Raw genomic sequence first — 17705 nt, 5'->3', positions numbered from 1 at the left:
ATTGAGTGGGAACTACATACTTAGTCACAACTTTAGGAGACTTGTCATCATCAAAAAGGGGGAATTTGTTGAACCATATAGGATATATGTTTATGTTTTGATGATGTCAAGAGTGCTTTATATTCTATATACTCGTTGCACGTAATTGTTTGTTTAGTCTTTTAGATTGGACTTACTAATCGCAAGCAGTAAGGAATTGTGATGGAAGTATGATGCGTTTATATTATGATCAAGCCCTCAATTAAAGAACAAGATATTACAAGATATTGAAGAATTATTCAAGCATTCATGAGAAGATGAAGCTCATTTAAAGATTGATCAAGCTTGAATGATGAAGTAGCCTACACTCGAAGATCTCCTAACGAAGATTAGAATAGCGTAGGTGATTATCTCGTAATGGTAACGTAAGAATGGACTTCTTACATTGGTAAAGTTATGGCCTCGCAGCTATAACATTACTTATATAAGAGCTCAATGTTATAGCTCTTCTACTATAACATTGAGATGTGAAGTTTATAAAACACACGACAAAATAGTTTTTAAATTGTTTTTGGAAAACTGTTTTAAATGTTTTAGTAAAAGTATTTATTTTACAAGGGAGCTTATTTTAATATTCAGTATGGTTCTACTATGAGCTTATAATTATTAATTATGATTGAATCAACTTATGAGTTGAGGCATCTTGCTAATTAGGGTTTCTAGTTTCTACATACTCTATAATACCCTAAACCTAATTTATCTTACCTAGGGTTTTCGTGAAAGAGGAATGGGCTTATGAGTCGTTTGTTTCTCATACACGGTTACTCTTTGTACAAGTTAGGGTTTTATGTAAATCTTTATAATATTTGATTAGAGATTTAATATCTCTTTTTTTATTATTTTGATTTATTCTTTCCTAACTTATAAGATATTATTTTTGTAAAGATAGAAGGAAAAGATTGAGTAAATCTTTAAAATAATATTTGGTTAGAGATTTGTTATCTCTTTATTATTTGATTTATTCCTTTCTATCTTATAAAAATATTAGGGATGAATAGTGCCGCGTGAACAGTGCCGTGAATAGTAAAACGTGAATAGTAATTTCCTTCTTGCACAATAAGTCTTTGCTTGGATAAGGGTTAAGGTATTAGGATAATATTTGTTAGAGATTTCTTTATCTCCTTATATTATCTTCCCTAATCTCCAAGATATTGGTGAGTTGTTAAGATAGGAAAATATTATTTATTAAGGCAAGTCTTGGAAAAGAATTAAGGAAAGATTTAACCTAATTCTTTCTTGCTTCACAAGACTTCCACGACACTTAGGGTTTTTGCTAAACCGACCCTTGCTCCTCTTTTACTATAAATACTCTATACTTTACATCATAAAAAGTTAAGACCTTTGAGCATAACTTTCATATATTTTCACAAAACAAAAACCGTGTTTTAAAGCAAGAAAACCGTTTTGTTTATTTTCGAAAAAAGGTCGTGTGAATTATAAACTTGTGCATTCGTTCTTATTGTTATCGTTATAACATAATAGTGCTTAATTGATTTCTTACTCGTTCATTAACGTGAACTTTTAGTAGAATCATTAGTGCTTTCTTATTAGCGTAAGTTAGTCACTCGAGTATTTAACGGTACTCATTGAGTTACAGCTAGAGTTAGTTGTACGAGTTGGGTTAGTAAATTTGTAATCCGTAGAAAGGTACTAAATTTATTAATCGAGAATAGTGGACGTAGGTTTCGATTTGTGAAACTGAACCACTTCAAAAACCGTGTGTCTCCTCTCTTTCATTCTTTCGTTTACTTTGTTTTAATTGTTCATTAGTTGATTAGTTAAAGTTTAATCAATAAACTTTAAATAATCAATTATATACACATAATCGAAAAAGCTTTCAAAAGTTTTAAATCCTCAATTCACCCCCCCCCCCTTCCCCCACCCCCCTCTTGAGTATTTTGGATCGATAGACTCTTCAGATAGTGTTGTGTTTACCAACCCTTTTGCAAGAGAAGGAGAGGAGAACCCAATTCAAAACCAACCACAAAATCAATCCACAATGCCTAAATTTTCATCTCATTCCGTACTACCAACCGAGAAGAACCTACCAAATGGTACTCCAACACCACCTCACTTAACCGGTAATTTCATTGCCAAATCCGCATTCATATAATTAGTTGAGAGAAGTCAAATTGGAAGGATGCCTAGTGAAGATCCTCATCTACACATGGATACTTTTTGTGACTTATTGTGATGCAATCTCTCAAACGAGGGTGATTCAAGACCAAATTCGATGAGTATTGTTTCCTTTTTCCTTGATCGGAGGCGCAAAGCAATGGTTAAAAAGCCTAGACAAGGCTACTCTTGGTATTGATTCATGGAAGAAGTTAGCACTTGCCTTCTACAAGAAGTTCTATCCTCCGGAGAAGACTAACATGTTGAGAGCCCAAATCATCGGGTTCAAGCAAAGAGATGAAGCGTCTCTATATGAGGCTTGGGAGAGATTTAAAGATACATGTCACTCTTGTCCTCATCATGGACTAAGCGAATGGTTCCTTGTTCAATAATTTTGGAATGGATTATATGAAGACTCAAAGAATGTGCTTAACATGGGTTCTAATGGAAGATTCACCGAGGTAGATGACAACCAAACTTGGGCAAAGATAGAAGAGATGGCGGTTCACAACTCTCAATATAGTAGGCCAAGAAAAGCTACTAGGGGAGGGAGACATGAAGTTAACTCCGTCACATAATTGAGTGCCCAACTAAGTGCCCATATTGACACCATAAACTTAAAATTTGAGAAAGCCATGTCCAAGCTTGATGAAGCTTCTCAATCACCCAAACAACATGTCAACGCTATGTTGACAGCAACATCTTCTATTCCAAATGGAGTGTGTGAGAGTTGTGGAACCTTAGGACATGATCAACACGAATGTAGGGGAACAAACAAGCAAGTGAACGCTTTCCAAGCATACAAGAATGGCACCGCTTACTCCAACTATTACAATGAAAACACCTAATTCCACCCAAACCTCTCATACAAAAGCCAAAATGTCCAAAACCCTCAACCCACATACACCCCACCTCCAATGATAAACCCTACTCAAAGACCATACTGCAACCAAAACCAACCCTCTTACAATCAATCTAATGACCAAGCTTTTGATGTTCAAAAAGCGGTCCTCTAAATGCAAAAGAGCCAACAAGATTTATTTGCTCAAATGCAAAGCAATAGCCAAGATAAAGACACTACCATCAATAATATCCTTGCTCACACCAAAATATTGGAGACTCAATTGTCTCAATTGGCCTCTTCAAGTTCCCAAAGACAAAAAGGACAATTACCTCCTCAAGGTAATCCTCCTACAAGACATAAGACTATTAATGCCATCCACTTGAGGAGTGGTGCAAGATATGAAGGACCCAAGATTCCAATTGAAGAGAATATTATTGAGGAGAATGTCAAGTAAAGTGATGTGATTGAACCATTGAGGAGAAATCCTAAGGTGGTAGAGCCAACTATCAATGACTCATCATAGAAGAGAAATGAAGAGAAGGCCAAAGAAGTTGAGAAAGAGCCTATTGTGATTAGACTTCCGTTCCCAAGTCGCCAAGCCAAGCCAAAGCTTGATGAGCAACTTGGAAAGTTCATGGAGATTGTGAAGAACTTAGAGGTTTCTATACCATTCACGGAGCTAATACTCCATGTTCCGGCCTATGCGAAATACATGATATGAAAGATATCCTTACCAAGAAGAGGTCCATAAGGAAGTTTGAAACAATTGCCTTCACAAATATTAGTAGTACAATTCTTCAAGGTAATTCCCCACCTAAGCTCACAGATCCAGGAAGCTTCTCCATTCCATGTACCATTGGTGATACCATAATCAATAAGGAACTATGTGATCTAGGTGCAAGTGTGAGTGTCATGCCATATTGTATATACCTCATTTCTGCACCTTCCGCAAACCACCCGGTGATGATTGGGCCGCATGTTTGGCATACAGAACGATTTGTGACAGTTCGTAAGTTTATCGTCAAGTGATCACTCAAATACTTGTGTCTACCTCTTAATTATCATCTAGGTGTCATTACGGTCGTTTTGGCAGTAATTAGAGTACATTTGGAGTCCGGGTCAAAAACCGTCTTCATTTCCTAAAACCGTCAAATCCCAAGTCAAAAGCAATGTGCTTGTCTACCTAAGGTTAGGATGGCATAAAATGTCATGATTATATCTCATTTTGAGTCACATGTCACATCTTTGGGTTAAACTTAAAGTTTACATTACAAAATGTGCATTTCATTTAGTTAAAATGACAACCCGAACTTTAGGTCCGTTTTACGAGGTGATAACGACTTTTTTGGGTCAGGCCTATTTCGGAGAAAGTTCTAGATCTTTCTCTTAGCTTTCCAACACCACCAAAATCACCTTATTCCGAGTCTTGTAGAAAAAGTTATGCCTAAAATACGACAGGCTGTCAAACGCGCTTTCTTGCGTAGGAGGAACCCGCTGAGGAAAGGACGCAGCAAGTGTTGCGCCTCTTCCAAGGGACGCAGCACCTGCTGCACCTTTTCCCCAATGTTTACTTTCCATTGCCTTCAACAACAAATTTTCCAAAATAAAGGGAGCTATTGATAGCCTAAACTCTCGGCTTTCCAACATAGAAATCCAGTTCGCCGAAATGGGTAAGAAGCTTGATGCCCAACCTCTCAAAATGAAAAGTGTCCAGACAAACCCTCAACTTGACAGTCTTAAGAAGAAAGCAAAAAGCGAGCAGTCTATTCCTAGTTCTTCTCATCAAGGAATCAAAATCAACAAAGGCAACCTCATGGAGCCTTCATCAAAGAAACATAACAACTCTTCAAGGTCATTCACAAAGGCTTCCGAGAAGAAGGATACACTCCCTAGAAAATTTACCAACATTGGTATTACATACACCGATGCCCTTCATAGACTCATATAACGACGAATGTTGAAACCTATCGGTCCTACACTTGATCCAGAAAAGAAGGCTAAATTCTGGGTGAGAGCGTCTATTGCCGGTATCACAGGGGCAAAGGACACGATACTGAGATGTGCTATAAGCTCAAGCATGTGATCCAAGATATGATTGAAAGCGGGAAATTGTCTCTCTCAACCTTTAACTCACACGACAGGTTAGGCAATCCTCATGGATACACCACTTATCAGGAAACTCTTCTTGACTGTTATCCTTCCAGTGTTCCCAATAATGAGGACGGGGTGCTCAAATGGGTGAATGCTCAAAGTCGATGATCTGAAGCCGATTCTTTGGAAGAGTAAACGTTCAAGCGTGGGCCGATGATTACGAGTCTAGATCTGAAATCGAGTCAAAGTCTGAGTCCGAGTCTGAGTCTTAGGCTTTCTATCCCATAATTTTGTCATAGTGTCTTTCTTCGTGTCCATTTCCGTTTCTAGTGACAACCTAGGGGCTGTCCCACGAGTCACATGTCTTTTCGAGTCTATGTTAAGTACATTCATTACTCATTTCAATAAAAATACACTTTTCATCCATATATTCTATCCTATATTATCTTTTATCCTTCTCCTATGACAACAAGAATTGATTTGAGATATTTAAAAATGAACAACAAAAACAACCACACATTCCAAGTCGATGTGAGTGCACTTAAATGATGTTCCATTCCAAGTTGTAGAGGACCTGAAACTCCGTGTTCTTTTCTTACCTATTCCATGTCTGGCAATAGAAACCTCACTATAACCCCAGTTTAGGACGGGCCTATCTCAAGAGATTCTAGGACGAATCCAGACCGTCTCCCTTGTTAACAATCCATGACGGAAGGCAAGCCCATTCCCCACAATAAACAACCCCTGTCTACTAAAGATCAACCCATTTCACACCCAAAGGTGCTAGTATGATCCAAATACATGGTAGCAAACAAATCCAAGACGATACGAGCCATGATCAAAGACAAAGGCTAAATCAAGAGAAATGACCAAGATCAATATCCAAGACAAATGAATCAAAAGAAGAAGGCTCAATCAAACAAGTCAATATCCAAAGTCAATGTTATCCTCAAAAACCTAATCAAGAATCTGAGCAAAAATCCGAGATATATTCTAGACCAAGAATCTGAGTCTGAATCAAGAACAATATTGAGCGGAATAATACTGAAGTCTATATAGAATCAAGACATCAATGAAGATGGTCATCTAGCAACCCACTTAGCCTTTCACACACCACACACCCTAAGTCCTTCTCGAGACCGTTACCAGGGAGATAGTTAGAAATTTTGAGAATCCTCTCAAGCTCGTCAAGTATACCCATCCTTTAGGGCCAAGACATGGAAACTTGAACCCACGTCATTTTAACCTACCTTCATGTGCTCAGGCTACATCAAGCCAAGAGACTCCATTTCCAAGCCACATTACAAGCCATAACCCCATAAAGCCTTAACTCCACAAAATCAAGCTCCAGAGATTTGTTTCATCAAAACCTCTTATTACCAAGCTCCACATTCCAAATATCCAATCCAGTTTCACCTTGACCCAGACACGGAGTCTTCAAATACTTTTCTACCTAGGACAGGACATACCCAATTCATCCTTAGGGTCCACTAAGTGTGCTCACACGACAAGGAAATTTTTACAAAATTAGTTATACCTCTTTGGTCTATGATCAGAGGGAGTTATCTCAAATCAGTTCTTTGAGTCACCAAAGGAATATACCCTCGTGACTCATGCACTTTAAGATCCTGACAACATAAGCTTAGGCATACACCTGAACTACGAGCATGGTTTGATTTCACCTCTTCGGGTGGATACGTAGGCAGTCCTTTCTTACACAAGAAGGATACAACCACAATACCCAAACAAAATTAACCAAACCTCAGAACTACGATCTGGTTTGATTTCACTTCACGTGAATATGTACGCAGTCCTCAAGGACACAACCATCCCAACCATAAACTTTCAACCTCAATTATCCACCATCCCAATTTTCAACCTTCCAACCTCACTTAACATCCCTTACACAACCAACACCTCTATACTGGGGGCTCCTTATTGTCGCCCAGTCTCTTTTTTTTACCAAATTCCAGAGTCATATTCTCATCCTGGGGGCTTCTCTTCCGAGATGCCACCCTTCCTTTATTCCTCTCTTATTTTAAGCCAAGTTAGTACTCGGTCCGGACAATGACAAGGGTCTTAGATCGATTCTCCGATTTATCGTGCCTCAAGAGGGGTCTCTTTTACAGCAAACGGTGGTGAAAGAAGTCCTAGTAGACAGATGATCCATGGCTCATGCCTTGCCTTTATATGCCTTCATCATTCTTGCAATTATTATACCTTTGGAACTGATACGCATTGTCACCCACACTTGGCTAGGGGTTGTGCATACTTAAACAAAGTCTGTCAGAGTCATCCCTGCGTCGCGTCAAATCTAAGTTAGTGTCGCGCCAGTCAAACCTAAGTCTACATTTCACGTCCGTATATGGTCTGCGTCCACGCAAGTCCTATGTCTAAAGCCCATTTGAATATGCATAACGCATTACAAACGACAAATTTCTTAAAGCAAGTTTTAAAAAGAAACAAGTTTTGCAAAGCCCATGTGCTTCCTCCTTCAAGATCCATGTAATAATCGCTTACGTGCATATATTAGATTGCATTCTTGTGCGGCTGCTAACCATGCAGGTAAGTATCAGAAGCAGTACTTTATCAAGACCTCGCTTGCCACAACGAGCGAATATTATTTGACAGGTGTTTCGACACACCTCTATTCTGTTCCCCCAGCGAGAGTACATGGACAGACATTCCCTCTCGAGACATGGAGATTAGTTCCCGATTATGTTCCCCCAGCTAGAGTACACGGACATGCAATCATCCCTCTCAATACGTGGAGATCAACATCAACCCCAAGACTTATCGAAGTTTGTTTGAAGACGACCCAAGCAGCTTCCCCAGCAGTTCCCGCTTACGTCCTGCTACCCTTGACATTTTTGTTTCCTCACAGAGTTCGGCAAAGTTGTCGTTCTCCAGAAGTTCCCAAACCAGCGCCTCTTTTCTTAGGCTCGTAAACCCAAAGTTAGGATTCTTACCCCTAGATTCTTAGATCCCAAAATGGCTTCCTTTAGGTTCATAAGCCTTTAAGCTCCCACACCAACGTCCTTAGGTTCATAAACCTATAAATCCTTTTGGAGTTCTCATACCTCAGAAAGCTTAAACGCACGCGTTTAAAACAAGAATTAGTAACCCAGCAGTTCCTAAACTTAACCCTAGGATTCCAATTCCTCTTAGGTTCATAAGACTTTAAGTTCCCATACCAGTCGTCCTTTTAGGTTCATATACCCATGTTCATACACCTAGCTCTTTAGGTTCCCAAATTCATTAGATTTCACATACTTATATCCTTTAGGATCATATTCCTTTAGGATCACCTTTTCCTTTTAGGATCACATCCTTTAGGATCACTTTTTTTAGAGTTCCTACACTCAAACCTTGATTACCCCTTAAGTTGAACTTATATTTGGCCTCCTTCCCGTCGATGCTTCCTTTAGGGTCCCATACCCTAGCACAAACCTTATATATCTTTTAGGTCTTACCCTTAGCTCCTATGCTTCCCCTTAGCTCCTATGCTTAACCTTAGCTCCTATGCACCTCTGGAAGCATCTCGAGAAAGAAATCTCAGGTATGGTATCTTCTTATGGCTGGCGAGCCTCCTCACGTAGTCTAATGGACTTTAAACGACCCTCTCCGATAGTCGACAGACTCTAAATGTTCCTGACGACAGGTCATTGGCTCAGACCCCTTGAGCCGCCTCGCGTCATCAGGTTGTAATCTTCGATTGACCTGATGGCTATTCTTTGACTTTCGCCTTGTCCAAGCCTCAGTTAAAGTGGGGGCTCTGTAGATACCTCATTTCTACACCTCCCGCAAGACACCTAGTGATGATTGGGCCGCATGTCTAGCATATGTCGCGATTTTATGACGTTTTGTAAATCGGTTAATAAAACGTAACTCAAACACTTGTGTCTACCTCATGGTTGTCATCTAGGTGTCATTACGGTCGTTTTGGCAATAATTAGAGTACATTTGGAGTCTGGGTCAAAAACCGTCTTCATTTCCTAAAACGTCAAATCCCGAGTCAAAGCAATGTGCTTGTCTACCTAAGGTTAGGATCTCATAAAATGTCATGATTATTCTCATTTTGCGTCCCATGTCACTTCTTTGGGCTAAACTTAAAGTTTACATTACAAAATGTGCATTTCATTTAGTTAAAATGACAACCCGAATTTTAGGCCCGTTTTAAAAGGTGATAACGAGTTTTTTGGGTTAGGCCTATTTCACAGAAAGTTCTAGATCTTTCTTTTAGCTTTCCAACGCCACCGAAATCATCTTATTCCGAGTCTTGTAGAGAAAGTTATGTCTAAAATACGACAGACTGTCAAACGCGTTTTCTACGCACAGAGGAACCTACCCGGGAAAGGACGCAGCAAGTGCTGCGCCTCTTCCAAGGGACGCAGCACCTGCTGCGCCTTTTCCTAGGGCTTTCTTTTTGTCCAAGTTTCCGTGTTTTAAGCTAAGTCGGTTATTTCTGGATCTTTCCTTCCGTATCCTCCTCTTACCATAATTCCTCCGTGTGATTAGTATAAATAGAGACCTTCGGTCTCTCGTATTTCTCACGCGAGTATCCGCCCTTCTCTTCTCCCTTTGCATTCTAAGACCACGCTCTTGCTTTTTGGCGCCTACGTGCTTGAACTTTCGACCACGTAAACTCGGATCCTTCCGAGTACCAGCCTCGTTTTGCATGACCGACCAATTTGACCAACTCCACTACACCATAATCAATTAATCAATTCAATTTGCTTTTAAATCCTTTTTCAAGGGCACTTTCATATTTGCATTATAGATCGAGTCGAGTTACCACTAAAAACCGATTCAGTTAAATCTCGCGACGCTAACATGTAAGTCTGAGGGTGTAAAATCCCAATTTTATTTAATGTATTTATTTTCTGTATTATAATTAATGTATGAATTTATGTCATAAGCATGCTCGAAACCGTCTTTTAAAACCCTTTTAACGGAAGTAACACGGATCGACGTGGGAAGAATTGCATCAACCGATGCGCCTTAATCTTTGCGCCTCTTCCAAAGGGTCGCTTTCGATTGATGCACTTCTTCTTCTTCCTCGAGTTTTTGTTCCTTTCGTCTTTTAATTTTCTTTCTTCGTTCTTTCCCTTATTTCACCTAAAATTTTTCAAATTAGTCTTTATGAATCCATTTCAATAATTTTCGACTTAAATCCCTTATAATTAATATTTGCGGGTTTTCGTCACAAATTCAAACTCGGATTTTAGAGACTCGATTCATCCATATCAAGTCCCTTGATTTCGTCTTTGATACATGTTTTAAATCTGTTTTCTTCATCAATTCGTAATCCTTTGTTTCCACCATTAACTTCAAGTTTGTAAATAAATCAATTCCAACATCGTAAATAATATCTAACTTATAATAATTCGTTTTAAATTGTTTTCTTTCACTTCATGACGATCCCAGATGCATGTAAATCAATTAATCACTTCTACTCGAGTTACCAATCAATAAATCAATGTAAATTAACCAACGAACATTAAAAAACCGCGAGTCTAACTTTCACAGTTAGAACCCAACTCAAGAACAGACGCAGGAAGTGTTGCGCCTCTTCCAGAGGACGCAACAGATGCTGCGCCTGTTCTGAGGTGGTTTTTGCCTCTGAACTCTTCTCATTTTGACGTAGGGTTTCTAATTAGGATTTTAATTAACCATTATTCTTATTATCACCATAATTTCCATATTTTCCATATTTTCCTTATTTTCCATAATTTCCATAATTTTCCTTATTTTCCTTATTTTCCAAATTTTCCTTTTCTTCATATTTTCCTTATTTTCCAAATTTTCCTTTTCTTCAAATTTCCTTATTTTATAATTTTCCTAATTTAAATCAATTTCCAATTTCCTTATTTTTTCCAATTTTCATTTATTCTTTTATTTTATTTCTAAAACTCGTTTGGGCATGTTTATGACGTAAATTCAAGTTTATCAATTGTCATTTATTTCTTTATTTCGTATTCGTATTTATTATGTATGATTTATTTACTTGGCATTCACATGTAATTAATCTAACATTCACTTCAACCCCAATTTATGTGCTAATTACCTGTTCACCGACTTAGTCTAATTCTTCACATGTTAGGATTAATCTGATGAATGTTGCATTACATGCATATAAATCGACAATATATCGAGTATGGACAATTTTCCCTAATCATTAGTAGAGGTCGCTATCGAGGCGGGCGGGATTATGTGTTCAATCAAAAGAGCTTCCTAATACGTACCCTCACCCCTTACTCTAGATCTCTGTGAACATCCGTGTTCATTGGCATCCACGAGAGTCATTCTAGACATAGAATTCTAAGGGTAACGAATTCTTGGTGTTCATGTCACTACTTTGTGTCTTGACATGGCACGAGGTATTCGAACGGTTTCCAATTTTCCACAATAAATTGGTGGCGACTCCACAAATGCAAACGCTTGTTCCCAAGTGCCCCCGTGGCCCATGTCCACAGTTTGATGATGTATTAGTCACCATCGGAGTCTATTAGCTTTTGCGTGATGAAATAGGGAAGTTTGGAATCGAGTTTGAGAATGAAAACCTCATGCCCAGGTGACACTCGGCCGAGTACACCATGTACTCGACCAAGTGGTCTCCTACTCGGCCGAGTGGCCTCTTACACTCGACCGAGTGGTCTACTTTAACTCCTGTTTTGTCGATACTCGACCTAATATTGAGTGTATACCCTTATTTTCACAATTTATAATGATTAGTTTGTGTCGGATGAACATGTTGACCCCATATAGATGAGACCTTGTGAATTGTTTTCATTATGTGACATTTGAGTGAAATCTAAATGAAAGTTGTCAATTGACATGTGTAATTGGACGACAATAATGATGTGATAATTTTGTTTGATGCGTGTTAGTTGACGTGGTTTTGTTTTGTTGTGTAAAAGTAAGATGAAACAAGCAAATTATGTGTCGTATAGTGGTCATTACATGATAGTGATTGTGGCCTTTCGTATGAGCGGAAGTGTTGATGATGAATGAGAACGGATATGGAAACACATGTGTGATTATGTGGTAGATTTGACGCGGTATATACGTGGCTTGATGTCCGGAAATGGGAAGGTTGAACATGGTTGAGTCACATTATAAGAATTTTGCATTAATTGATTGTTTCCCAGAGCCCGCGTATTGGTGTCTTGATGTGCATACATGTTAATGTATGAGGATTGATGTGATATAGATACGTAGTAATAATCAAATTATATCCGTGATAGATATACTTACATATAACCAACATGAATTTGGAGTTGTTTATAGGACTTAGATTGAAACCGTGGGTTTGACCTGACGCTTGACTTTAGAAGGCTTGTAGGTGGGGGGTTTATCTCGATGGAATTGTAAATATACGAGATCTGATTATGGATTTGCAATAGGTAAGAGAGAGTGTTGAACCTGAAACATAAGCATTTGTGGAATTTAGTAATGACTATATGAGAGCACACTATGAGGTTTGATAGTTGAACTTCGGGACGAAGTTCTCTTTTAGGAGAAGTGAGTGTAACAATTCGGAAATTAAGGAAAGAGTAAGTACAGAATGTGAGAAAGTAGTGAGGATTGAGTGAAGAACTTTGGGATGAGTGCGATGTTTAGAAAGAGCGTATACGGTTGATAGACATGTGAGGTGCGAGAGAATGCATGAGATTTGTGGAAAGGAGAGAGTGAGGTGAACTTCGGGAACGAAATTCTTTTTAAGAGGGGAAGATTGTAATACTCCGTATTTTATAATTATATAAATAATGTTATATTGTATTTTTATACGAATTATGTATGAGACATAATAATAATAATAATAATAATAATAATAATAATAATAATAATAATAATAATAATAATAATAATAATAATAATAATAATAATAATAATAATAATAATAATAATAATAATAATAATAATAATAATAATAATAATAATAATAATAATAATAATAATAATAATAATAATAATAATAATAATAATAATAATAATAATAATAATAATAATAATAATAATAATAATAATAATAATAATAATAATAATAATAATAATAATAATAATAATAATAATAATAATAATAATAATAATAATGCTTCAGGAGGTCCGCCGTCGTTGCCCGGCTCTCTCCCGTTGGGTGGAGTTTTGTTATTCCAGCCCGGCCCGCCTTTTTTATGGGGAGCACCGCTTTGCTGGTCTTGTCGGGGTGTTCGGGGTGATCCGTTGGGGCCTTTGCTTTTCGCGTTGGTTTTGCATCCCTTGGTTTGCAAGATCCGGGACACTTTTGACCTCACTTTGCAGGCTTGGTACTTAGATGATGGCACCATTGTGGGTGATACTTTGGAGGTGGGGAAGGTTTTGGACTTGATTAGGTTGGATGGCCCTCGTTTTGGTTTACACCTAAATGTCTCCAAGACGGAGGTCTTTTGGCTGTTGAGGACCCACGAGCCGGCTTCCCGGGGGTTTTCCCCACTTCTATTTCTCGGCCATTGCGCGGTGTTACTGATATTGGGAGGACCACAAGATACTTGTCCTGGTTTTAGCGGTGAGATTGTGGCGACGAGAGTAACTAAGACCATTGAGCTAATGGACTTGGTTGCGAGGATTGAGGACCCGCAATGTGAGTTGCATCTTCTTGAGCTTGTCTTGGTATTTCTAAGCTCTACTTCTCCCTTCGTACTTGCTTCCCTAGTGTTTTTGGGTCTGTCCATCTTCCTTTTGATGCCGCTCTGCGTTCTAGCTTGGAACGTATTGTCACCGCGTCAGAGCCGGGTTTTGGGGATTGGCAGTGGCGCCTTGCTACTTTCCCTTTTCATCTTGGTGGACTTGGTGTCTATGCGGCGGGAGATGTTTTATTTTATGCTTTTATTGCGTCCCGCTTGCGATCTGCTAGTTTGCGAGGCTAAGCTCCTCGGCCCTTACGGTGTTATATAGCTGTTGGCCACTGCTTTTGATGATGCCGCGCAGTGTTTCTGCGACTACGAGGTTCGATATATTAGGTCACCCTAGTGAAATTGCTGCCCCCAAACTTATGAAGAAATTGGCGGACATTTATTTCACGACGTTCTTTCTTTGCCTCGTAGTCTGTTTTCTCTTTGACACCACGCCACTTGCTTTATAGCGATCTCGGCGGGGTTCTCACTCCTCGATAGGTTACGTGCGGTTCCTATCTCGGGGTTGGGGCGGACTATGAACGGGAGGACTTACCGTAGTGTCTTTGGGGTATCGTCGGGTGTTCCGTTATTCACGGTATCTAGGCCACTGTCTGCTTGCTCTCGGGTTTTTCTTTGGGATGTTTTTGGGGACCACGCTGTTTCTTGTCTTATCGTGGGCGTTAAACATCGGCATAACTTTGTCCGGGATATTCTTTTCGACATCTGCTATAGATCTGGTATTACTGCGGGAAAGGAGGTTGATATCGGTTTGGTTGATGGGCATGGTGGCTCTCTTCGTCCTGCGGATTTATTGCTTTATTCTTGGGACGGGGGCGTGATGTGTGCGTCGACTGACGGGTTCTTCACCTTTGACTCGGGCCCAGGTTGGCATATTTTGTGCGGGGCCGGGTTGTCGGCCCGATCTTTGCTCGGCGAAAGTGTGCTAAGTATGGGGATTTGTGCGCGGTAGCTGGTTATGGTTTCCTACCTTTCTCTTTCTCTTCACTTGGGGAGGCTGGGTTCGGATGTTGTTGCCTTGCTCAGCGGATCCGGAAATTCTCGGTATCTCAGGATGCGAGGGCTCGGGTAGCCGCTTACATTTTTACTAGACTTAGCTTTGCTATTGCTAAGGGTGTGGGAGCCCAGATTGTCTCTCGGCTCCCCACCAATTTCATGTAAACCTTTTATTTTTATTTTAATGAAAGTTATAATAATAATAATAATAATAATAATAATAATAATAATAATAATAATAATAATAATAATAATAATAATAATAATAATAATAATAATAATAATAATAATAATAATAATAATAATAATAATAATAATAATAATAATAATAATAATAATAATAATAATAATAATAATAATAATAATAATAATAATAATAATAATAATAATAATAATAATAATAATAATAATAATAATAATAATAATAATAATAATAATAATAATAATAATAATAATAATAATAATAATAATAATAATAATAATAATAATAATAATAATAATAATAATAATAATAATAATAATAATAATAATAATAATAATAATAATAATAATAATAATAATAATAATAATAATAATAATAATAATAATAATAATAATAATAATAATAATAATAATAATAATAATAATAATAATAATAATAATAATAATAATAATAATAATAATAATAATAATAATAATAATAATAATAATAATAATAATAATAATAATAATAATAATAATAATAATAATAATAATAATAATAATAATAATAATAATAATAATAATAATAATAATAATAATAATAATAATAATAATAATAATAATAATAATAATAATAATAATAACCAGATTGTATCTCAGCTACCCACCAATTTCCTGTAAACTTTTGATTGATTAATAAAAGTTTGCGTTTTTTTTTTTTTTAAAAAAAAATTAATAATAATAATAATAATAATAATAATAATAATAATAATAACTGCTTGGAGCTTGTACTTGTATATCTAAGCTCTATTTCTCTCTTCGTACTTGCTCCACCCGTGTGTTTTGTTCGGTCCATCTTCCTTTCGATGCCGCCCTTCGTTCTAGCTTGGAACGTATTGTCACCGTGTCTGGACCTGGTTTTGGGGATTGGCAGTGGCGCCTTGCTACATTCCCATTTCATCTTGGTGGGCTCGGTGTTTATGCTGCGGGCGATGTTTTACACTATGCTTTTCTGGCGTCCCGTTTGCAGTCTGCCGATTTGCAGGCTAAGCTCCTACGGCCTTCTGGTATTGTAGATACTGGTCCTACTTTTGATGATGCCTTGCGGGTGTTTTCTGAGACTACAGGTTCTGCTTTCTTACGTGATCCTAGTGAAATCGCTGCCCCTAAACTTATGAAGAAATTGGCAGATATATATTTCGCGACGGTTGCTGCTGCTTTAGAATCTGTTTTCTCTTTGACACCGCGTCAGCTGGCGTTGTAGAAGTCTCAGCAGGGTGCCCACTCTTCTGATTGGTTGCGTGCGGTTCCTATCTCTGGGTTGGGTCAGACTATGAACGGGAGGACTTACCGTAGTGTGCTTGGATATCGACTAGGTGTTCCGTTATTCACGGTTTCTAGGCCTTGTCCTGCTTGCTCTCGGGTTTTTGCTGATGATGTCTATGGGGACCAAGCTGTTTCTTGTACTGGCACTGTGGGTGTTAAGCATCGGCATAACCTCGTTCGGGACACTTTATTCGACATCTGCTATAGGTCTGGTATTTCTACGGGTAAGGAGGTTGATATCGGTTTGGTTGACGGACATGGTGGCTCTCTTCATCCTGCGAATTTGCTGCTTTATTCTTGGGATATAGGGCGTGACGTGTGTGTCGATTTGACAGGGTCCTCCCCCTTGACTCAGACTGGGATGACTGATTTTGTGCCCGAGCGGGTTGTCGCTGATGCTTCTCAGCGTAAGTGTGCTAAGTTTGGGGATTTATGTGCGGCAGCTGGTTATGGTTTCCTTCCCTTCTGTTTCTCTTCGCTTGGAGAGCTGGGTTCGGATGCTGTTGCCTTGCTCAAGCGGATCCAGAAATTCTCGGTATCACATGACGCGGGGGCTCAGGTGGCCGCCTATATTTTTACTAGACTTAGCTTTGCTGTTGCTAAGGGGGTGGGGGCCCAGATTGTTTCTCGACTCCCCACCAATTTCATGTAAACTTTTCTTTTTCTATTTATGAAAGCTGCGCGCATCCTTCTGTAAAAAAAAATAATAAAAAAAGAAAAAATAATAATAATAATAATAATAATAATAATAATAATAATAATAATAATAATAATAATAATAATAATAATAATAATAATAATAATAATAATAATAATAATAATAATAATAATAATAATAATAATAATAATAATAATAATAATAACTGCTTAGATCTTGTACTGGTATTTCTAAGCTTAGCATCTTAAAATTCCTTACATGCCTATGTATGATCTCTTGTGAAGAGTATGAATAGAAATAATAATTTGTCAAAATATGTTTTGATGAATTCTTCTATACATTCATGGTTGATGAACCTTACTGCTCAACCTAAACACTTGTCATCAAGCACTTAAGTTGTTAAGAACATGACAATGTTAAATTGGTAAATTGATTTGTTAGAAATTTTGATTAACCAAATACCACTATAAAGTTAACCCTTGTGAAGGATTAACTAGGAATTTATATGAAGAAAAGTCTTCATCAAGTAGAAATTTTCGAAGTGAGTGGGAGCAATGAGAAGTAAGTACCTATCTTAATCGTTAAGGATAGAACTAGGTTCGAATGAGAAGGTGTTAGACACTTAAATAGATACAAACCCCAATAAGTAAAGATCAAGGAAATTGGATGTGTGACCACAACATATTCCTTCTTGAATATCTATGACATTGACATTGCATTCTTGCCCATTACCACATCATGAGTATTTGATACAAATTTGTGGATTTCATCATAATATTTG

At 37.8% G+C, this 17705-nt stretch overlaps 1 non-coding gene across 1 annotated transcript; it reads right to left on the bottom strand.

Annotated features, from left to right (window-relative positions):
• Positions 1-2414: 2414 nt before the first annotated feature.
• Positions 2415-2521, bottom strand: LOC141625727 (small nucleolar RNA R71). Its single transcript, XR_012535492.1, has one exon. It is a non-coding gene; the product is annotated as a small nucleolar RNA R71 (small nucleolar RNA).
• Between the last annotated feature and the right edge of the window lie 15184 nt (positions 2522-17705).

The sequence above is a fragment of the Silene latifolia genome, chromosome X (genome assembly GCF_048544455.1).
Source record: "Silene latifolia isolate original U9 population chromosome X, ASM4854445v1, whole genome shotgun sequence".
In the NCBI taxonomy this organism is placed as follows: domain Eukaryota; kingdom Viridiplantae; phylum Streptophyta; class Magnoliopsida; order Caryophyllales; family Caryophyllaceae; genus Silene; species Silene latifolia.
This window is presented reverse-complemented; position numbering and strand designations above follow the sequence as displayed.